Genomic DNA, 24,807 nt, shown 5'->3' on the forward strand with positions numbered 1-24,807 from the left:
GAAGAATATTTACTCACTGATGCCGAAATCCTATTAGTTCTTTTACAAAAATTACAGCAGATTATGCACCCCTCAAAACCATCATCAATTTTGAAGATATTTAAATGGGCAGAATTCATGAGACACACAGTATATATTATGCTACTGGTATTTAGATAATTAAATTAGTATATGTGTATATATTAAGTAGAAAATTAAATTAGTAAGAAGCGAAGACATCCTTGAATCGAAGATATCCTTGAAGCGAAGATTTTCTACTTATTACTAATACTTTTCCACTTTTATTGTAAGCCTATTTGTTATTTATGAAATTATTCTACAATAACCTGGATAAACGATCTACATGAATAAAAAATTCCACTGCATTCATCATTGCTTTTAATACTAAACCAAGAATTTATCAAGTAATTAAGGAACGAAAAGGTTGGTCTATTCAGTAATCGAAGATTCTACGTTATCTATCGATTCCTATATTCATACGGGTATTCCATAATATCATAATTCGCATATTTTCTTAGACACATTCTCCGAACGCCGGTAGGCGTTTACCGCTCGCAATGCACCAATAGACCGGGACACTTATAAACGTCCACAGCACCGACCAGGTTAAATACGATTCTCATAAGCGTGACACGGATTGATGTTCGACCGAAAAATGCGGAAACTGAACCCAATCTATCACCCCCGGAACGTCTTATCCTGAATCGAATTTCAATTTACGCGGGGCCACTAAAACTCGAACCGTCCAAGCTAAATCGTGTTGTGCCAGCTGCAACGTCGCTCCATTAATCGATTCCGAACGAGCCCTTTCGACAGTAACCTTGTCGACCTAATACAAAAATCTTCGATCCAATTAAATAAGAAGGTAGTCGGTACAATCACGTTCCTATTTCTAATAAACGTTTCGACCTCAGGTGATGCTCTTCGACACAACTAAAATTTTTCCTCGAGATGAACGATCGTTCACGCTCGAGAAGACCGACTTCTAAGATCGATACGTTTATAATAAATGATATTATGCTCTTACTGGCTTGCTTTTTATTTATCTTGGTTTTCTAACTTAATTTCCGTTCGATCGAACGTCTGCTCCCTTCCCGTTCGCTATTTTAACCTCTCAAGGAATTCAAGGAGTTCGAGCGAGAGAAGCTCGTTCCCGAAAGATCAAATTGTCCCGCAGCACAATCCCTTTGCGACAAAGGGGTTTTGCATTTGCGGCAACCACTCGACGTGAATCAACACGCCTCGAGTTAAGTGTCCGCGTTGATTACGCCGGCCGCGTCCATGCCGAACGAAGTATCCAATCTACGGAAGGAGCTGCGTCAGGGGCTCGCGAATGGGAGCAGCCAAGTCTGCCTCGTTAATCAGCAATTAGTATATGCACGGACGTGCCTTACACTTTGCAATTTACCCGCGACGTCGGTGTCTTCGGTTAACATATGAAAGGGACTCCCCCAAAGGCACCGACGAAACGCAGTTGACGTCCGACGCGAACCCCGGGGATTCAAAATCAGAGTCGCGTTTCGGGGGGATTAAAACCGTCTCGCGGGTGTCTCGCGACGCTTCCGCCGAGACGCCTCTTTCATCCGGAGGACCTCTTCCTCCGGAAAATTTAAGCAACATCTCGCTCGATGGATGCTGCCATCTGAAACTGGGCCAACAATTTTCGAAGAATCTGTCGGAATGGCAGAGCAATTCTTCTATAGATCGAACAGATACACCTGGGGGAGCTGGATAGATTGCCCCTGCATCGAATTTATTATAGATTCGGTGGTCAGAATTTTTCAACGAGGTTACTTTGACCTGGGTCAGCGTTTCGATCACATGACCTGACGATTACTCGCTTCGTGAACTCCACTCAGGGGCAATCTTTAGAGCTCCGTGAGAGTTTGAAAGATCGGAGGACGATTCGATCAGGGGGCCACGAAGGTTCGAAAGGCGCGTCCTGGATCTCTAGAAAGCTCGATTCCGTGATATAGGAACGGAAGGGTACCCCCTATGAAGAAGAAGAGAAATCGTCGGGGCTCTGCGCCCTCTTCCTGTGCCCCCGCATCCTGTCCCACCTCCTCCTCTTCCCGCGTTCCTCGCTGGCCCTTTTCCTCCTCCCTCCCCGTTCTCTTCGTCTCCTACTTCGCCGCACTATGTCACACTGTCCACCGTGCACATTTGTCTCGCGATCTCGCTAACCCACCGCGCCTCGATCGACACCCGCCGTTCCGTCAAACGACTCGAAACCCCCTTCAGTCCGAGCGCAACGGCCGCCGCCACATCCTCGACTGGTTTCTGTTTGTAACTTATTTTTAATTCCTTCGGCGAGACGTCGTTCAACGTTCCGATGTCCGTCGGGGCGCATTCAGTCCTCCATCGAGCGATTCGCGCACGGTGGGATCTACCGCGGGAAAATTTTCGTCCTGGCCGCGGCGCCGACGGATGCCGGGCTACTGCAGTCGGCGGAGCTTTTGGGCGAGCTTATTTTCGAGCGACGGCAGCGCCACAGTGGCATCTGGTGGCATCGACCGCCGCGAACGACGCTCACGCCGACATCGTCGACACCACCGTCCAGGGCGTCCCCTGTTGTAGGCCTCGGTTCACCCCGCGCGCACGCTTTCCTCGACGTTTACCCCAGCGGTTACTTTGCCCTTTGTCCTCCCCGTTCTACGAGTTTTTCTTTCATTCGTTCATTCCCCGATCCGCTGCTCCGGATCCACGACACTTCCGTCTTTCGTTCGCCCCGTCTTTTCGACGAGCCTCTTCGAAACGGATACGCGCTTGTCGTTCATTCACCACGGTCCACCCTCTTAGAACAGGCCCGATCATCGATCCGAGAACACGGCTGAATCGACTGACGGAAGCAACCACGCGGTATCATTGACAGTTTCATTAGGTTGTCCCAGAAAATATTGCACGCTTTAAGAGTTCGATGTGACGTAATTAGAACTGCCGAGAAATAATTTTAAGTATTAGATCGTCAAGTTCGTGACGTTCGATGTTTTGAAATTGAAGAATAAAATTTGTAATTTATTTAAAACAAAATTTGTCGGTTCAGGGGTTTTCTAAAATTTTCAATTTATACAAATTTGAAACAAATAGATATTGTGTAAAATCTCGAAGTTTGTCTTTAAAATTAACTAAAACAATATTACTGTATCTTATGGAGAGCTGTTCGATAAGTTGGTGCAAAATGTGATACTATTGCCACGGAATCGTTGGTGTATTACTGTGTGCAAACCGACAGAGTGTCGCATATTAAATTCAAGGTTAATTAGTCGGACGTTGATTGCCATTTAAATCGATCGATGAATAGCTTTGATGAATAGCGAAATGAAGGGAAACGAATCTCGCGTATCAATAAAACATTGTTCGTCGAGAGACGAAATGGCGTTGAAAATCGAAGCCAAACTTGATAAATATTATAACGAGTCTATATTTTCGATCGGAATGATTAATAAGTGGTTTGGTGATTTTCAATGTGGTCGAACGAGTATAAACGTTTCTGAGATCGATACACCAGAAATAATTTAAAAAATTCACGATATAAAACTTTTATATTACTCGACAGAGTGAAACAAATAGATTGACAAGATTATTCATTTATCTTAGAACAAAATTTTTGATGTGTGATATAATTTATATTTTTTCTACAATGTAAAACTGAATGAACGTTTGTTTCATTTCGTAATGTTAATTTATTGAGCGTTCTGTAATTTATGGATGAAAGTTTACATTAGCAGAAAGATTCTAGTGTTCGAATAAACTATCAATCTTGTAAAAGTTGACGTTTCTTAGATAGAGGATACCAAAACATGATAAGAACAATAAAATTTGTTGACGACGTAACACATGACTGCACTGAAGTTCATGCAATGTGCAATTTCATTGGGCAATAACTCAAAGAAGAAGAATTTGCGAACCTGTGTTTATATGCTTTCTTAGCAGTATAGTTTAAGACCATTCTAAGCAAATACAAATAAAATTCGCTACCTAAGATATTAGATATCTTAAAATAGATTCCTACCCAAAATAGCAAGTATTAATTCAATTAAATTAAAAATGAGTTAATAATATTTTACTTGAATTTTTAAAAGCTTAAATAATTAAAAATGATTTATTTTTAGTATTTTTCCTGTATTTCTGAAACGATGTATTTTTAAATAAACAGAATTGAAATAAAATTTGTTTAAATTGAGCACCACAAGGTTAATTAGTAAGAGTCACAATTTTAGGACAATTCTGTGAAAGTGTAGACGAGGCAGCTTGTCGTAGGCCTGATTGGATCGATCGAAGGGAATTATTCGGCGAGGAGGGTCGTAATGAAATGTAACCTAAAGTTAAGAGCGTGTTTTTGCAACTCAGCAGAAATGCTTCGTGAAACTGGTTTACGAACTTCCGCAAATTTCGTGAAACTATGCATAATGATTTAGTACGAACTGTGGCTACGATCGTGGTTACTCCAAATGATTCATCCATCGGCGTTGCTATCTGGTTTCATAGCAAATTCTTGTTACTCGTTTCCAGGGAAAAGTGGAAGGTCGACGAGATATATTTAATCGTGTCGCCACGGTGCTGTTACTATTTTTATTGAATATCGTTTTATACGGAGGAGGTTTACCTCGTGTGCTGGAAATTAGCCAAAAGGTTTTAATTGATCTCTGACGTTTAAAGCCAAATTACTCGTTGATGGTTGCACAACGAAACTGCGAAAATGTTAAACTAATATGCCTCAAATGAAACAATAAAAAATTATGTGATTCGAAAACTGATAATTGGGTTCGTATATGATTTAGAAACGTAAAATTTTAACAAAAACTTCGTAGAATGAGACTTGTAGAAAACCAAAAGCACAAATCCAATGGAAGATATAAATAAATATAGTATGAATTGGAATTTTTATCGACGCATTAATATAGCTCATCGATTAATATACTCGACCACGTATAATATGTTAAACTTTTAAATAAGCTCGAAAAACAAAAATCACGTTTATAAAGGAGAACATGAACTGTATCCACGTAACTCGTTTCACGTACCTTCTGTAAAAAGTGTGTACCATACAATGGTAAATAGTTTAAAGTTACTTTCGTTTTTCGAAAATTACTGCAAATATAAAAAATTCTTTCATTTTTTAAATGTAATTATCATTTACCAAAAAAATACTGACTAGTAATAGGCGTATAGTTGAATATATTATTCGATGTTAAAAATTCTATTATATTGGGTGGCCCAACACCCTGTATATAATTTAAATTTTCTATGGATTTTTTCATTTTATACGTATGCTTCCGCACTTCCATATTTCCAAAGATAAAATTCACTCCAAACAGGAATTATGAATTTTCCATTTTTAAAATCAAATGGTCATGATACAATGTGTCCTATAAGTATATTGTGAGATGAGAAGTGTCCCGTGATTAAAAAAGTTTGAGAAACTCTGTTCCATGCAAAGTCTTTGCGCAGTACTTTAATAATTAACTAGTTTTTATTAAAAATTAAGATGCGTCTCGAGAGGCTCGGCGGAGAGAAAGCTCTCCAAGACGTGTATGCACCCTCAAGGGTTCCGTTAATGACTCAGTGCTGATGCAGCCCTGGAGCTGCGGACCAGAAACCAATAAGAACCGGTCTAGCTGGAGTTTGGAACAGTTGTAAATCGTTGGAACGAGGTTGGTCGGCGCGGCGGTGTTCGCGACGAGCCTGAGAAATTAGGTGAGTTTGTCCAGTACGGTTAATCGATCCTTGCAGGAGGACTATTCCTCTAATGGAACCTAGCTCTCCAGGAATTTTCCTATTAATTTGATTGTCTATCATGCCTGAAACTATGGAGGAACTCCCAAACCGATGATTCTAGAACCCGAACCGCGTTTGGCACAAAAATTCTCTAAAAAAAAAATCCGACGTTCTTTTAAAAATTTTTGTCTATTTTTCAACTGTCCTACGATATGTTCGCCATTTATCGTTTCTCTGTTACGATTATCAAGACATTTTTTTAGGTCTTCGAGTGTAATTGATTCAATTGTATTCATGTACTATACAGGGAAAGATAGTGTGAAAGATTGAAATTCTATTTATTTACATTAGAATCTACATTTATAATATTTTCTTTAGGCATTCGATAATTTTTTGACAGAGACTATGTCAAATGTCTCTTTTGTACTCCTTTTGATACAACATCGAAAGAAATCCTACCATGAATTTTCATAGTTATTCATAAGAAATTATTTAGCATGTTCTGCTTAATCAAATACGAGAAAGGAAATGGGCAATATAAATGTTTGGTACGTGCATTTTTAACTGAAAAATTAAACTGTGCAATGGTCACCAGTGACCGTCACAACATTGAATGTGTTAAATACCCAAAGACTCGTGAAATGACCTAATACTTTCTCACGCGGTAACGAATTTTTTCAACAGCCAGATTATTATTTTGCCTTCGAGTATGCAAATGTCTGCGAATCGTGTTGCGACACAAATTTCAGGTGATTATTTCAGGTTTCCCGAGTTTCAAGCTTCAAAATTATGCCGTGCTTCCAGTTAATAAAACACGTTTCCACGTCCATTTCCATCCGCTGATGAACAGTTATACCGGTTTCTTGTTCCAGCTTTTGTCAGTTACGACAATCTAAATAGTGGAAATGTTATTAAGCGAGACGACACCTCTTCCAGATTGCTATGGCTGCCATGACTGCGTTCTATTACTCATATATTTTGCAACGTTTCCGAATGCTTGACAAGTCGAGTCGAAACCGGAACAAGGCTGTTGCTCCCAATGTCATCGAGATTTCACGAGAACTTCTACCATACGTTTTCGTCCTTCGTTAGCATAATTCATGCGACCGAGTGTCACGAATTAGAACCCGTCGTCGCGAAATGCCGTTTTCCATTCGTCGTACGATAATATTAGTTAGCTATAATTAAATGTACTTGCACTCTGTTTCCAGTTACGCGAGACAATTCGTTATAACGGATACACGTGAGCGTTGTAAAATTAATACGAGTTACGATACACGTTGAATAATCATGGCGCGTAAAATTAAAACGACGATTCAGCGTTTCGAGACCTGGTTTTGAGTTCGCGTCGAAATATTAGTTTCCGTAATTTTAATTGCGAGAAAATGTTCCGTTGGCTCGTAGAAAACTTTGAAATTGAAGTTTAAGGGATGAAACTACCCTTCAAAGTGTGATCACAACGTTCTGAGTCAAATACAATTAGAAATGTTTTAACAAAAATTAAACGGTTTTTAAATAATAATGCAGACTTAGAGTTTGTCAAACTCGTTGAAACTTGTACTAAAATTGTTATAGAAATTTATGTCTTTAATACAGAATTTAGCATACATATTGATGTAATTTGGTATAGAATCATCTCTACAAAGTTTAACAACCATAACATTGCAGTTCCGTGCAGTTGTGGACGATCGACCTTAAATTGAATCTGTTTGACCCGTCATTGTTGCAAGATTGCCAATCGATGATTTTGTTTTGCATTGCTCGTTGGCATTTGTAATTTTAATAAGTGCTTGGTACTCGTCGTTTGTTAGCACTCGAGTATCGAGTACCTAGGCGTTTAGCCCCTAACAACAGGCCATAGAGAGATCGATCAAAACAAGCCTACAGGACGTTGCACTTTGAACAATGCAGTAACGAACCTTCTCTCGGTAAGCTGCTTGGCGTCGTTGTATTGAAAGTGAAGTGTGTTTGAAGCGCACTCAAGCCAGCCAGGTTTGTTCTTTATTGAGGCAGACATCACGGCGGATATTCTTGAATATATTCTTCTTGTTATACGAAATATCGTTATTTTGCACTCGTTTTTTAACGACGCATGAAATACTCGACGTTCTTGCATTCATTCTGCCACGAAACAACGCACAGTTCTCCCGACACAAAACACTATTTAATGAAAATAGATGTTCTTTTAAAAAATCCGTTTCGTTTTAGATTGTTTCACATCAGAAGCATCAATGCAATTAGAGAAAATTGTCAAAGAAGGAAGATGAATGGTTCAAAACGTACTACATTTTTTAAAATAAGTGGTGCACGTGCAGACAATTGTATTATTTAAAAAATAAAATTACATAATCCTTGCATAAAAGTAAAAGGGTACTTATCTTTATTCAAGAAGACTCGATAAATAAAATTCAAATATCTCGTGAATGAAACATTTTTTAGCCATTTTATTTCAATACTACTTTACGTAGAATGTGACAAGAGAAATTTATGCAAAAGAAATATGCATTTCTATCATAAAAAGTAATACAACTATAAATTGCGAATACAACATTGCAAGTATAGAAGTTCCAACGACGTCAAGTAACGTTCACATGACGTTTCCCGACAGAAAGCAGGTTTATCTTCATGAATTATATATTTTAATCATCGATCGTTTCGACGTGTCCCGAAACGATCGATGTTTATTCACAGGTCCAGCAAACTATTAGAAATAAATTTCCCGCGTCGACTGCCATCGACGAAATATTAAAGTGCACCCTCGTAAATTTGCATTTCTCCGTTTCTGCTTCTCATTTGAAATATAACCCCCGGAGAGTTCACGATGAAAGAGTCCTGCGGGTCTTTATACGAACGCGACGGCTAGATTTAAAATAATGAGAAACGCGTTAGGAGATTGCAACCACTGAGACGACGAATATTCGACGAAAGAGTGTGTGAAACTTAGGCTGTGCTAATTCAATATGTCGACGCGTTTTATGGGAACGTGACATTCGTTAAAACGATTGTATGTAACGTTTAACAAAAGAAAATCGAAGTAAACGAATGGAAAGTGAAGGCGTTCGTTAGCGAAAAAGTATCAAAATTCGAGTGCATTGTCACGCACGTAAATTCTACGACCATCGTATTCATGGTAATATTCAAAAAATAACTTTGAATATATTGTTTAATTCTGAAGTTAAATATGTACTACTAATCTTATTATCAGTATGTACTTTTAAAACAATAATATCGCCTATAAACTATTTCAATTATACAAATTGTCAGACTTCCGTTCAATAATACATGACAGACTATTCAAAAGTAAAATAAATTCACTTTAGAAATTTCATTATTTGTTTGGCCGATTTATTTCGACATTTCTACTTAGTGACTCTTGGCTGACCATACCATTCTCATACTACTGGTGACTGAACAGTTCAATAATTTTCCTCAAGACTGACAATTTCTTCCCTATTATTAAATAGAATTTTCGTTTTGTCGTCGTCGCAGATGTCGAAGAGAAAAGACGGGAAATCAATGTTTAAACAAATTCAGCGTGTCTTCAAATAAATCGTGCTAATAAGACTCCCGTCGTAAAATTCGTCACTTCAACGTTCGAGTATAATATTTGGACAAGGCCACGATCAACGTGCTCTGCTTGCCATCGTATTCTATTAAACAGTTACCCTGAGTTTGCAACGAGGGGGAGGATCATGTTTGCTCACGTGCCTCGCGGTGCTCCCGAAGATTTTACCAGACTAAGTAGAGTGCAGATTCGCAGTGGAGAATTTAAAATTCAGACTGGTATTTCAACCGTTCATTTCTTGCGGTAAAATTATAGAATGAAAAATGGTGTTCGTTCATTGCTCTGTGATCTTCTCGTCACTCTTTAAATACACACTCGAACGAAGGAGCGTTTTATTACGAAGCATTGCATCGTTCCATCCACATCTGGATGATATGTTTATGTCGTGTTTTACGGCTGTCGTAATTTTTCAATGTATTTCGCAATGGTAATTGTTCGGCTCGCATCCAAGCCAGTTATGACTAATCAATAAACGCCTCCGCGTTACTGAGCCTGTTTCCTTATGGTCGATTACTACAGTTAGTTCTGATTGCAGTAGTATGTAAATATCACGGTCGAATGACCAGTAAAATATGGTGACACGAATCAAATATATTAATTTACAGCGGGTTATTTTAATTTTTTAATAACGAGATTTTTTGTGAGTTAAATTTCCAAGATTACTGTATAACGATTAACTACTAGTGCTGGTTTTAATTTCAATAGCACAAAAATACCAGTGCTAAGTACTATAAATAAAATACATTAAAACATAGAAATTAATTAGTTAGCGTATTATAAATAGAGTAAGACAGAACAAAATACTAAAGAATATAATCTTTTTATCTTTTACTATTTTCTGTATTAGCTTTTTTTCCTACTTTCTATTACTCTTTTTGCATGATTAATTTATTTCATGTATTATTAAACAGGCGTTTTATAACTTTTGTATATTTGTTTATTTTTTGATGGACGATCTTTCTTTAGTTTTGCGAATATTCTGAATAAACCTCGTGTTATTGAATCTGGGCTCTTTACTGTCAGATACTAATGCTATTTCAGGCATCAGTAGTATGACAATGAAATGGTCAGCCAAGAGTCGCTAAGTAGAAACATCCAAATAAGTCGGCCAATCGGTGAATTTATTTGACATTTGAGTAGTCTGTCACGTATTATCAAACAGAAATCTCATAATTTCTAGAATTTTCTTTGTTCTTTGAGAACCAATTTTCACTGATTCCCGTATCATTTTTCAGGAAACCATCGTTAATAATCCTTGACTTGAAATTGTTTAGTGCGTATTTGAACGTTTTTTTGATGAAACTAACATCAATTTACTAAATGACGATTTTCAACGAAACAAAATTAGCTAAAAAAAGAAACTAAAATTGAGTTCCAGATCTTATCCCATAAGATTTCGTTTTATCTGATTTCTTCAAGGAGCCATTACACGGAATTAGGTTTTACAGTAACGAGGAAGTGAAAATACACGGTCCAAAACGAGTTCAAATTTCTAATTGAAGAAGTCTTTGCTGTAGGTTAAAAACCTACTAAATCGATAAGACAAATCTACAATTATATCAAATGATTACATCGAAAAATAGGTAAATTGTTGGTTTTAAATCATATCAAAACTATGGTTGTTTGTCTCCTCGGTTATCAAATGTCCCACGTATTATCTACTGTACACACTTACGAGTTTCCAACTAAAAAAATATTATCCAAAGAAGAAAGGAAATACGATTGTTCCTGTGTGAACAAGTTCAAATGAACTGCTGGTACTTTTAGTTCTTTCGTCGTGTTGCTGGTATTATGCGGTGAAAATTAGTCGACGTTGCAGCATACGGATTCATCAACCAGAGAAAAGAAAAAAAGATACAAAGCCACGAACGTACCCAGCAGCCCTGGCATAGTATCGAATCCGTGAAACGAGTGTTCACAAACATGACAACGGTGTAAACTTCGCCTAGTATACACGATGAAGATGGCGAATCGTCCTTGTTAGTCCTGCCAGCGAGATTGGCCCACATTTCGCCGCCGTGTCACGAATCAAAGTTTTCCTTTCTCCCTTCTTTTTCTACCCCTGGCAGACGAAATGTTTTCACCGATTGCTGGCACGTTACGAAAAGGTATACAGAAACGAGAATAATTAAACCGTCGGAAGTTTTGTCACTCGAATCGATTCTTACGAGGGAAGATTAAGGAGCAACTTTCTGCTAAATTATTTCACAACAAGATGATAAAAAATTAATAACTTTTATCATACTACTTAACTCTTGGACTGGTCATCGAACCTCGTAGAAATTTATACGAGCTATTTTCGCTGTATTCCAGCGTGCTAAATTGCGTACAATTTGTAAAATGGACTGGGGGAACTATTCCCTATGCATTTTTTTGTTATGATTTGCATGGAATTTTCTATTATACATACTGCTGGGTGTTATGTGTGCTATTTAGGTGGTTTGTTCGGAGTAATCGTAGAAATGAAATAACGTGTAATTTGGGGAACCAAATTAACCCACAAGATTGTAGAATATTCCAGTTTGGAACGGTAGCTTCAAATTAGAATCTCGAAACAAAAACAATTTCCTAAATTACTTCTAAAGTAAAATAATATAATATTTTAGTTGTCTCTTTTATTGCTTTACGAAAATGAAAGTGTAATTATTAAAAGTTTTTGTTTTAAATAATTTAACTTGAAGATAAGCATTGCACGTGCTTTTGTAAATTCTTTGCACGTTTGTACAATTCTCTATTTAAATGATTAAGAGGTAAAATATACACGAGACCCGGTTATAGCTAGTTTATTCTATGAATGAATAGGTATAAAGAAGACAAATAAATATCAAATTGAATCTCTGGACTTTTTGCAGTACGTCAGCGTAACAATAATGGAAGTGTTAGGTCCAAGGATCGAGTTTCGAAGAGGAATATTAAAATCGGAAATTGTGGCGGAGGTTGGACACGTCGACGAGATCCGAAGGCAAGACCACGAAAACCGAACAGCTGTTCAGAACGCAATAATATAATACTGACCGAAATTCCGGGCGCGGTTCGCGATGAATCACGTACGTGGAAGTCAACAAGGATTGTAGGTAGAGATGCCAGGAATTTTGGTAATAATCCGCCATGAATTTCGAGCATTCGCCCGCGTTTACTGTATCTACTCCTCTCCAGATGCAATGAATGGTGAGACTATAGCAATCGCGATCGATACGTGACAGCGAATACAAAGGAAAAATCAATTCTTAAGAAAACGTAAGACGTGTATTTTTTTTTAAATCTGCAATAATGTATATATAAGGGCTGAAAACACCCCTAGAATTGTAAATTATTTAATCTCCTTTCATTTTTAATTCGTAAAGTGAATCTGTTCTTTTTTGTGAACATTGCAAGTATGAATAAATTTAAACAAAATTAAATAGTGTGCACTCGAAAAATTACTCGTAGTTGAATCGAAGGATTAAGCAAATATTGGGTATTTTTTAGAAACTATTAATTCGAATTTGTCAAGGTAAACTTTCTGATTTGTAAAGTAGAAAGGAAACTATATAATTAACTGAAATTTTGCATAACTTTACACTTTTTTGCCTAGTATGTCGTTAAGTTTCATGATGACGAATCAAAACAAAATTAAAAAAAATAGCAGCATACTGATGTTGATTATTTGAGACAAAAATTATATCCAACAAGTTATGCTCGTAATGTAAAATAAACAACGAAATATTTAATTTCGAGTAAGGGCTGCTATTCTCACTTTCCAAGGTTAATTCACGTGGAATTACTTAAAATGCCGTCGACTGAACGCTTCTTTGATTCCCGCGATCAACAATTCTTTTCTATCGCTTTGTGTGCTCGGTGAAAGAGTCAAAGACAGGTCGCCATTGTGAGGTCGGACTTTGTCGCGTCTGCCTACGGAAGTCACGATGCCAGAGAAAAGATTGACCTTAGCAATCTAACCGGTGTCGTTTCAGGTCGGGTTTGTTCTTAGCGCGACGGCTCCTCGGGAAAATTGGCGGCCAGCCAATGAGTCGAAATGTGGGCCAAATGTCTTTCTCGCATCCGTGCACGCTGTTCTACGGATTCGCTGATAATTCCAGCCCATTCCCGCGGAACGTCCGATGCAAATGACGCCAGTATATCCTAGACGTTAATTGTACTTTTTTCCCCCCTCGAACCTACTCACTGTTTTTACTCCACCCATGTTCCTGGCACACGTGGCCTCCTTATTGCGAGAACTTTTAATTCTACACCGCGAAACTTTTAATAGAATCCGTTTCTACGCTTCGCGATTATGTCTGACTCGAAAGACTCGAAATTTCACTTCCCGTACGAATCTGTCTCGAAAATGTCGAATCCAGGCAATTTTTGGATCTCTTAAAAGTTATAAGAACTGTCAGATCTGTCAAGAACTATTGATTTCTTAATAATTGTACCCTTCCAAAAATTCGAGTCCACTTTAAAGAGGTGCTTTTGTATTTTTTCGTGTGTATCGTTGCACTTATGAAAAACGTGAAATCGTAGAAAAAAAGATATTAACATTCGACTTTTCTCTTTACAGTTCTTTTCTATCTTTCAAATGATTTCGTTTCGTGAATTTTCTTAAAATATCTACCTTCAATACAATATACCGTGCATATTTTATAGCGTAATACGAGAAATCTACGATTCTATAGAATAGTTAAATTGTTACGTAAATATTGTATACCTGAACCAGCTAAAACTTGTTGAAATTTTGAACAGAACCCTCCTCTGGATCCTACAAGAGAACAATTAAAGCTATTTACAAAGATGTCATATCAGGTGACTTACTCGTAGGATGTCCCAAAGGAGTCTTTTATGGTAACAATGAGAGCCTAAATGAGAGAATTTGGCAACTCGCTCCGAAACGTCCAAACAGTGGCTATAAAATTATTATATAATAATTGAAATTACCAACTCCTACATCCTGAATGAAGACTTTCGATTGATTTTAATTTAATGATTGTATCGAAATCCGTTCAACCACGACATAATTTAAGGAAAGTAGTCGAAGTCGATTTCTTCGAAAACGAAGCCTCAAATGGAAACAATTTATCCTTTATTTTCGACTTATTATATCATGTGGAATCACTTCGTCTTCGGTTGTACCATCAATACAGAATATAATGGAAAGAATCCATAATTTTTAAACAAGAAAGAATGCAAAAAATCTGATTCATGCATTCTATCCGTAATAGATGCATGTGCTCAATGAATGACCATATTTTTAACATTTGAAAATTATTCAGCCATTCTACAATTTATAATAGACAATATGGTAGCATAGAATATACTGTTTTAGGGTGAAGAACGCGACAATGTTCGCGAAAAAGTTTGGCAACCCGTAACGAGCTTATTGTTTGACGCTTTTGCGTCGAAAGTAGCACAAACGGGCCACCTCTTCGTAACTGAACGGAGAATGTCTATTGAATTTATTGATAATCCCACAACTGACTGACAATGAGTCAGATGCAAATGGCGCTGGTGGGTCTTCGGCGCAGCTAGTCTTCCGCTTGGTCGTAGCTGATAACTTTTCAGTGTCGTTTTCTTTGTTCCTGTCATTCGAAGCTTTTTAAATTCACGAGACGTTGGAACGAATTCCGTGTTATGATCTTCCATGATACTACCTGACAATATTCGAGGCTTCGAGACGACGGTGATTCTCAATTTCGATGCTTTTCGTTGTTTTCTAGGTTCGAAGGAACTTTCTGAAATATCTCGCGCGAGATTCTTTGGGGCACGCACAACAGACTCGAGATTGCTATCGTTACTCCAAACGAGATCTGTGGATTGTTTCACGAGAGGTGAATCCCCAACGCGATTTCCGGTGTACAAGCGTAGCGTAACTGATTTCACGGAAAATCTGCATACATTACGCGATGCGTCAAATGCAAATGACGCCGATAAATCTACAACGTTAGGTAACGGTTCGGTTGCAATTAGGGGAACGCGGCTCGCTCGAGTGGCCCTAACAAAATGTAACGAGAACAGCAATTAAAAAGTTCAATGTATCCTTATGCTTCTTCGTGACCTCTTTGACTTCGTACCGACAATTTTAATTGCATGTAGCGTTTATGAAATTACGGAAGTTTAGTCGTACCTAACAGCTAGCGAACGAATTTTACTCTGCCGATCAAAGCAACTTTTGACGTGATTTCGTACGTATAACTGTAAAGTATTGTGGATAATTATATTTCGAGAACCGGCATTCTACGTGCTTCGTTATACTTATAAAAAATACAGGGTGTTTCAGGAAGTTGGTACTAAATTTTAGAGACTTGTAATACTCATGAAAATAAGTATGTGGTACGTGGTGACTACATGATCACTTTCAGAATAAATAAGTTAACTTATACTTCATAAATTTGTTGACAAAATTATTTTCAATCTATTAATTTTGAGAGCTAAAATTAGATGCATGAAAGACTCTATACAATTGTCAAATTTGACTTAACACGAAGGCGGGAATTTTTCAAGGGAATAGAAACGATCGCTTTATTCTATGGTTGAAGTAATATTTGAGAAAGTGGAGATTTCATGATAAATTGCTCTCTTCTTCAGGCTGTCGGTCGAGTAAAACTTTGGCGGTGAGCTTTCAACGTTAATCACCGTCAAAGCCAAGTAAAATTAACCCCATTTTCCCACAAAAACATGATTAATATTGCGAGATTACAAAGGATCGTGACTACCGTTATATGATTTTCACCTGCAGGTTTTTGCCTAATTATTGATTTACATTTGCGACCAACGAACAGCAAGAAGACGAAATTATTCGACGGACATTAAAAACGAGATAATTCATGCCGAAAACAATTTGCTTGGCGACGATGAATTGTTTCATTAATCACGAACGAAACACTAGTCTCTCCTACGCTGCGAACGAGCGATTCAACGGCTATAATTGCTGCCCACCATTCACGAGATGTCGTTAGTTCTCTGTGTTTTCTAATGGGAATACTGTGGAAAATCGATGTCGACGTCGATTTTATCGAATTTGATATTGAAACATGGTTTTCGAAACATTTGTTTCAATGGTTAAAATTTGGTTTCGACTTTATATTTAACGTACTAAATAGCAAACTTTTAAGAATATTTTTCTTGAATTAATAAACTGTGGTCTTTAAATGCCAGTGGCTTTTCACAAAGAATTGTGTTTTACGCTTCATTGGACTCTAAGAGGAATCCCCCAAGTTGAAGATACAAATGTTCAATTTACGAATCACGTGTTCATTTTAAGAATCATCACTTTATAAATCAAAGTTTATTTTATCTATTTGTTATGACAAGATCAAAGATAAAAACGATCGTTCTAATTAATTTTTGGAGATTTATTTTTGTTTACTCTCTTCAGAAATAATAAATAGTGCCAATCGTAGGAACACGGTACTCTCGCGCAACGACGTTATCAAAACGTAAAAGGAGCTTGAATTCGAAAACGAGGTTGTACCGCAGTACACGTTTGCACAAACTTTTCCGGCGCGTTTGATCCCGAGCTTGGTCATGCAATATTAAACGACGCACCACGTATTCGAACGGAAGAGTCTCCGGGTAGTTTTTCACGTGTCAACTTGGAGGGAACCGGAAATGCGGAAAGTCGATGCAGAAACTCCGGGACAGGTGCTTATTTTCGGATTGATGGCGGCACGTTACGCTTCATTGAGTTTTCGTAACGCTGAAAAATATTGCCGGCGATATATCGGTTACCGTTTCAAGGCACGTTTGCGCGTGTGAGCGCACGCCTATACACGAGTCCAAGGGAAGTATCAATTCCCAGACGGTTCCAGAACTACACGCCAATTTCTTTGGCACGTAAGCCAACCACTCGTTCTAATTTACTCGCTGCAGGCACAAGTTGCCCTGCCAGCCAGTTATTATTCCTCGTACGGAGAAAAAAAACGAATACGGCCGAGTTGCTCGTAATTTATATTTGTTCCCGAACAGAAAATCGCGTCTATTGCTACGCAACATGCTCCTACAAAGTGGCCTGAAAACCAATATGGACGTACGGCACAGAATTATGGAGAGCAAATCAAATATAAAAATAATTCAAAACTTTAAAAATAAAATACCGCGAATATCTGGAGCTCCATGGTATGAAAATGATTGAAAAATGATAGATGTCAAAGATGAAATACCTGAATTCGCCAACAACCACCGATTAAAGGACTGCATTAGAAAGCAATTTTTTGGTGGTGCTTTGGAATTTTTGGGGAGAAGAGTGAAATATTTTTGTATTAAGTTTGAACACGAATAGTTAGATCTATGTTTGAAGAATATCCACAATTTTTTCGATGCAAAAATATTCAATACTTCAGAGGTTTTCGTCATTGGTAGATTGTAAAGTCATGTTTGTCTTAAGGTGCGTTTGGATCATCGAATAATCTGTAAACTCGTCTCTAATTTAGACGTCTATGAGAAATGTTGATATAAGCGACATCTGTTGGAGATTGTCGACTGACGTATCAAAAGATTCATCAATTAATTGGAAAAAGCGACATCTACGGAAATCAATTTTAGTGGACTGCTACGCCAAACCTCGTTTGTAGCAAAGTGTTTGACCCGTCAATGTGTCGGTTTATCTTAATGTGAATTTTGTACAAAAGATATTAGTTATTTTTACATTCTGTACCATTTTATATTTTTTATTTTATGTCATTAAATTTGTCTGTTAAATGTTATAAAGTAAACAATTTCTAATTATTTCATCGGTGTAATCCATCCGTACATCGACCTACAAAAGTAATTCAACAAGAACAAAATTTTCTGACGAATAAAAAATACATTAGTGATAGATGGAAGTGCATCCATCAAAAGTTCTTAAAAGTAAAATGAAAGTTCTAGTAAAATTAGCACGTACATGAAACAACGAATAATAACACGCGAGCAACCGAGTCGAGAAACTATTGCTTGTTAGTGACGTGGCGTGTTAGACCTAACTATGTCTCCCGTATATTCGTAATGACTGGGGGGAAAACAAACATCAGAATTGTGCTGATTAATCGCCAGTAGCCTCGTTTTTAGCCTCTTTTATTCGTTCCCGTTTCACGATGAAAACGTCGCAAGAAGGAAAGTAATCATAATAAAGCTTTCCTCGTGTCTTCGATCGCAACTAGTTCCCGTCTGCCCGGAACTACGCGAACAAACAAATTATCGAGAATGAATTCTTTTCCTCTCTCTTCTCCCTGAAAGTCGGGAACGAAAAAAGAATCTCGAGACGTCTGCAGAAGCGCAAGATTAGAGGGAACGTTCTTACGAAAGAATTTTCTATGGATAGACTTCATTGTCTATTTTCAGCTTCTAGCAGATAAATAAAGAACTGCTAAAAGTTCTCTACTGTTATAGTTGATTGTAAAATATGGAAATTACCATTTTTTTCTTTTAAATGATAGATTAAGCACCATCATTTTTACTCCTAGCTGATCAATCGATCCAACAAGAGGAAACAAAACATTTATTTTTTGCTTGCATTCCAATTTCAGGAAATTGACAGATTTCAGTCTATCGTGTACGAACAATTTTAGTATGTACTCCCCTTTCATTGCTTCTACCATTTTTTAAGTAATAAATAAAAATGTCTCGCTAGCGATCAAAAGGGTAAAACTTCTCAGAAAAGTATGTAAACAAGAGCATGTTGCAATAACATATTCTTCCCAGGATTTTTTACAAAGAAAAAGCCGATGTTGTTAATATACAGTGTGTTTCATGAACTCTGTATACTTAAGTATATTGACTATTTTAAGCAATGCGAGAAACTGTTACTTACAGAAGTTGTAAGGTTTAAGAAAGTACATTAAGATATTCTTGCAATTTAGAAAACAAAATTTACTTCTATGCCTCCACTTGCTAGAATATTTTTTATACTATATTATGTATTTTCTTAACCCCTGCAACTTCTCTACGTAACATTTTATCGCATTGTTTGAAGTAATCAATATATTCAAATGTACAGAGTTTACAAAGCATACTGTATAATATTAACCGTAAAGTCTCAATTGGCACAAAATGTGTCTATAATTAGAGTATTCATTTTGCGTAAAAATAAATGGAAAACAGTGAGATTGGTATCGTTAACGGTCGGTTTGTTGAGGTTTGAGACTATTAAGGAACGCTGTCCGTCAAAGTAAAAATCGAACAATGTTCACTGGAGATTGAGAATCAATGGATCGTTTCGTGCAGAGGAGATTGTTCGATGAAAGAAACCGGCGCGTTTTGCCTTTTGGTATCGCGAAGGAATAAAAAGAGGCAGAAACACTGGTAAACCAGTCTACAATAGGGAACGTTGGTCGCCGTTGAGCCCCGTTAACGGGATCAGGAAATCTGATTTTCCGTTTCCCATTCAGGCCACTTTTACCCACCGTTGAATAGAACAGCCGCGCGAAAGGAAAGAAGAGACAACGAGGGAGAATCGTTACGCTCCCGGTAGCTTCTTTCGTGTCGTCCTTAACATAACTAAGGAGTCCCCAGTTCCTGAAAATATCGGTGTCGGTGTCCGTGGACGCCGTGCACGTTTCGAGGAAAAAAGCTTCTCCGGTATTGGTGGCAACAGGAGTACGTATTGATTTTCTGGTACGATACGGCAACAACGAGGTGGAGCTATTGCAGCTCCAGTGGTAGCACCGCCATATTTGTTTCCCCCAGGAAGACCAGGGAGAGACTGCGGAAAGTGGATTTTCCAGGGGCTTCTTCCAGTAGCTGATTCATCGTCGATTATCGTAAGTACCAACCAGTCGAAGACCGTACGCTAAAGCTCGAGCTTTTCGCGCTGTCAAGCATCGTCGAGCAACCATAAACTCTGTTTGGTCGTCGCGCGGCCACTGCGGCGGAGGATGTCGCCGATCGCTGCGGGACTGACTTGGACGAAGCTCGTGTAAACAACGTGCAAGGATCGTTTGACAGGTGGTTGTTTCGAGTTAAGTGATCGTTACATGGTAACGTAATAAATCGGTTGTGCGTCGACGATCGGTGGCACGTTTGACCCGACCTTTCGAACCAATCAACGCGGGATTCCTCGTTTTACGGACTTCTGCCGTCTTCCTGGTGAACAACAACGTTTTCTTTCGTTTATCGTTTGATCGTAACGAGTTCCGAGTGATTTTCTGTTGCACGATACCGGTGACAGTGTTGTCTCTCTTTTGTACGATGCACCACGTTGCGGAAACGCGCTAGTGCATGGCGGATGCGGCGTAGAATAGGGCTAATGATCGTTTGTCGATTGATCAGCTCGTCTATTCTTGGACGTAGCACGTGGCCACGGAGCACCATGGACTCGCGTTCTCATCGGTTGTTCTTGTGTTAGACGAGTGCTCGTGTTTAGGGATGCAGAATATATATATTCTAGGCTGCATCTGCAGTGCCACCGATTGCCTTCGAGAAAAAGGCCGCCAAATCGCAGCTGATCCTTAAGCTTCCGATCGCAGTTTTACGTAACGTGTTTAACCTTGCGTCGAAAGCTCTTTATCCGTCGAAACTTGATTGGATCGGGTCACGAGTGATGTAAATTGAATCAATACAAGTGTGTTTTATTCGTTTTTGCGTTTCTTGTTGCTCGACGGTGAACATTGGCAGCGACGTGCGACAGTTGAAATTCTCCTCTTGTACTGCTTTGCAACGTACGAATTTAACTGGTTTTAACTAATACAATCGCAATGTCAACAGTTTGATGGAAAATTTTATTTAATTCCTTTTATACCATGCAGTGGAATTAATACTCTTCGTGAATATCAAGTAAGATGATTCTGTAAATATCCATCCTGCGTCATTTAAAAGTTTATTATTTGGGTTTAAGTTATACTAAATTGATTGGAATGTTTGCTTGTGACGAATAACTTGTTTAATAGCTTCACAGAAACGCAATCTTTAATGGCTCAGTTCCTCGTTTTTGTGTACTCTTCAGGGGTAGTAAATAATGAATCAGTGTAACGAAAGAAGAAGTGATATGTTTAATGAATATTTAGACAGTAATCAAATTCATTAAAACACGAATGGTTTGAAAATGGTTTGAGATATTAAATAAACATTAAATTGCTCCACGCAGATAAATCTATCGCTATAACCTGTCAAAATAATGTGGATAACTTTTTGAAATATTCTGAATTCCATAATAATAGTTCAAAAGAGGATTTCGTTGTTAATTTCTTGACAAATGCCTTGAATGATAAAATTATACGCGACATGACGTAATTCGTGTCACGAGTATACCTCGTCTATAAATAAATTCTCAGAGTTGGTAATATTTGCTCTGAAATCCTAGTTTTAGGGAAATCCGATTTTATAAATATTCAAATGCACGAGTAGCTGTCAAATAAGAACTGATCCTCCGAAAGCTTTTATGCAATGTACATAAATCACACGGAAATAATTACTATTGCATGTATTCCGTCATAGTAACTAGTAAATTAAGGTTTTATCGCATGTAAAAAATATATACATAATAAGAATATGGTTCAACAATTTATCAATGAACAAATCAAATGAGAAACTTCATAAATAGACAGTTTTCTTTCGCTATATTACTGTATTTATTTACATGTTTTCCAACCTTTTTCTATTGGATCTTCTTCGACAGAAACATACTGTGAATTCTACAATACCTATAATTTTTTTAGTTAACGAACACTTACAAAATTTACATATTTAGTTACTAACTGTGTTTCTGCTGACAGGTCAAAACAAATAAAAGTGAAAACCTTTTAATAAATAAATTAATAATAGCTTGAGAAAACTTTTTACTCTTAAGATTATTTTTATCACTTCTTTGAATATCTATAAAAGTATTTACGTTATTATAAGTAATTGGCCCAGTACACGTAATTGAATATCAGTTTTATTGAAACTTAATAGTAGTCTATATGTATAGACAACCACTTAAGCTTCACTGTCGAGTACGCAAACACTGCTGCTCGAGAGTTTGAAGCGCCCTTCGATCTTATAATAAACCTACAAACACAAAGAGGTTTTACTGAGAATAATATGTTTACATATTAACTATATCTATTGTGCATCAACTTATTCCCAATTCAACTACTTATTTTTCTTCTAAATAGTTTCAGATCATTTTTGTATTACCAAAAATAACCCAGACGTAATTAAAACTCTGATTTTGTTCGTTTACTCGCATAAGATAAAGCTTGAAGTATAGTGAGCAACAATAGGTGTATAAAATTATTCTTATTATATAATTAACATTTCGTCTACTTAAATACGTAGTTATTTCAGGAAACAATATAATGCACACGTAACATAAGTACGAAATCAAAAAGCAAAGAAGTCTGTTAGAAAGAAAAATACTGAAAGGAACGCGACAAATCATCCGAAACTACAGTTCAAATAAAAAATAACAATCACATGTATGTTAAGGTATACGTATACTAACAGTGTTTACTTCTATTCTTAAATAGTTTATCATATCGATTTTATTTTCTTTCTTCACAAATTAAGAAAGATTTTTCATTATGTACTGCTAATGGAAATGTTGAAGATACGCCATATTTATGTTATGTGTTAATCATACTGTTTCCTGAAGGATTTGATACCCTGATAGCTGAAAGACTGATTGAATAATAAGATCAAATTTATAGACTGTCGTTGCTAACTTATTACCAATTCTCACTACTAAAAATATTCGTGATATATAAAAGAAATCTTTGTTTCTACAAAGATCAAAGTCTACAGTCGATTTTAATTACGCGTATGCTTGTTCTATTTGAATAAGGAATCGCTTCCTTTGCGATTGCATAAGAATTACCACACAGCACACGTCTTTACACTGCCTTTACAAACATTTGAAGTCGCGTAGATCAATGTTCCCCGCGACAGTGCAACGATAATCGATATAAACTGCCTTTTTCCGCTGCACGTCGCGAAAATGATTTTCCCGAGCGAGTTTAACTTCCACGAGTAATAACTTCCAAAGTTTTTCCGCCGATGGAAACGTTACGACGATTTTTCCTGCCGGCGGAAAATTCAACTTCAAACGCAGCTCGTGCAAAGTGAACGCACAACAAACAGTGCCAGTACGCGAAAACCGAGCAGCCAAGTGCTTCTTTCCCTTGTGTATTTACGACCGCAATAAATCCAAAGAAGACGGAATTGCCTCGAAATATTTATGCTTACGCTCGCACAGAATGCAAAAGTATCGTGTTTCTTTAACGAGCAACGCGAAACAACAAAATGGAATATAATAAATGAACAAAATATACAAAAGCAAAAGAGACAAAGCACGTTTCATCTCGAAAAATAAATACAACGCAATCTATCGAATGAAATTAATGACGCGATTAAAGCCAATCAGGAAATCCTTCGAACTAATGATCGACGCCATTTTTATCGATAGATTTTATTCAAATTGTTGCACATGTTTTGAATTGTATATGATACGATTATCTTTATTATTTTATGATACGATTTTCCTCCCACGTGCAATTGTACTAATTTTTTAAATGGAACTGTCTGAATTGTTTTCCATAAATCGATTCCTGGAGCCATTCTGTGCTCACGAGGTATAAGGTAATTCAATACCTCATGAAATATTTCATTGTGTCATACAAAATTAATGCTCGTTTGGTAATTAAATATTTATTAGAACGCTTTCGACTCTTGTATCTTTCTGAGATAAAAAGTATAATCTATAATAATTATATTTATTAGAGAAAGCATTACATCAGCTATAACCAATTGCGTTCTACTTGCAAAGTAGTTCACGTTGAAAGTTATATAGTTATTCGAATATACGTAACATTTTACAAGTTTATTTTCATTTTTAATTACGAGAAGGATTAGATTTGTGTTCAAAAATATGATGAACGACTTCCAAGTAAACTTAAAGCAAATATTTAAGTATATTTTGCAACATCTACATACTTATAGCTTCGGAATCTTTTTTAAAGAATATCTATAGATAGGTACAATTGTCTGTAATTTGTGTTCAACGAATATACAAACACACCTATCTGTTTAATGTATTATTTTATTTTTAATATTATAAGTACTCAAATCTTTCTCCGTTGCATTCTAAATATTTTGTTACACGTTTCCTGATACGATTCATTGTGTTGGTTAGATGTTGAGCACCAGCGTTTCAACAATTCATCTTAATTCTATCATGTCACTTATTCGCCGAAACAAAACAGCGATAATACGCGTTATTTTTTTAGAAAATCCCACAGGCAGAGCGTGAAATTTCCACCAAATGAATATTCATTGTTGAAAACGTATCTCTGTTTCCCGGTTCAATTATTTTGCAATAGAGTACGAATAAAAACAAACAAAAATATTTGTGAAAGTCCATTTGCTAGCCAAATAGCAAAAAATTATTTAAAAATTTATTTAATAATCTTTAGAAATTTTCAAACACATACATAGTACTCGGTAAACTGAATAAAAAATGCTTCCTGAACATGTGTTCGTGAATGAGCCCTTTCAGAGTGAACAGCGATTTTCCATTTCGATAATGTTAATTACCTACCGACGTCTATTCATCGCTAGCGATATCAACACAAAGGATTACTACGGATTACATGGAATTA

General features: G+C 37.1%; 1 protein-coding gene across 5 annotated transcripts in view; it reads right to left on the bottom strand.

Annotated features, from left to right (window-relative positions):
- The window catches only part of LOC122400395 (cilia- and flagella-associated protein 298), a 131,886-nt gene that overhangs the window by 44,654 nt on the left and 62,425 nt on the right, over positions 1-24,807 (bottom strand). For 4 of the 5 annotated variants that reach the window (XR_006259349.1, XR_006259350.1, XM_043401843.1 and 1 more), the window contains exon 1: positions 1,991-2,060. The exons of the other annotated variant lie outside the window; for it this stretch is intronic. The gene's annotated coding sequence lies outside the window, so the exon portion shown is untranslated. Of the gene's footprint in view, positions 1-1,990; positions 2,061-24,807 lie in introns of those variants that run through there. 5 annotated transcript variants of the gene reach the window in all.

This window comes from Colletes gigas, unplaced genomic scaffold (genome assembly GCF_013123115.1).
Source record: "Colletes gigas isolate AHSC1104 unplaced genomic scaffold, ASM1312311v1 Colletes_gigas_Sc00017, whole genome shotgun sequence".
In the NCBI taxonomy this organism is placed as follows: Eukaryota; Metazoa; Arthropoda; class Insecta; order Hymenoptera; family Colletidae; genus Colletes; species Colletes gigas.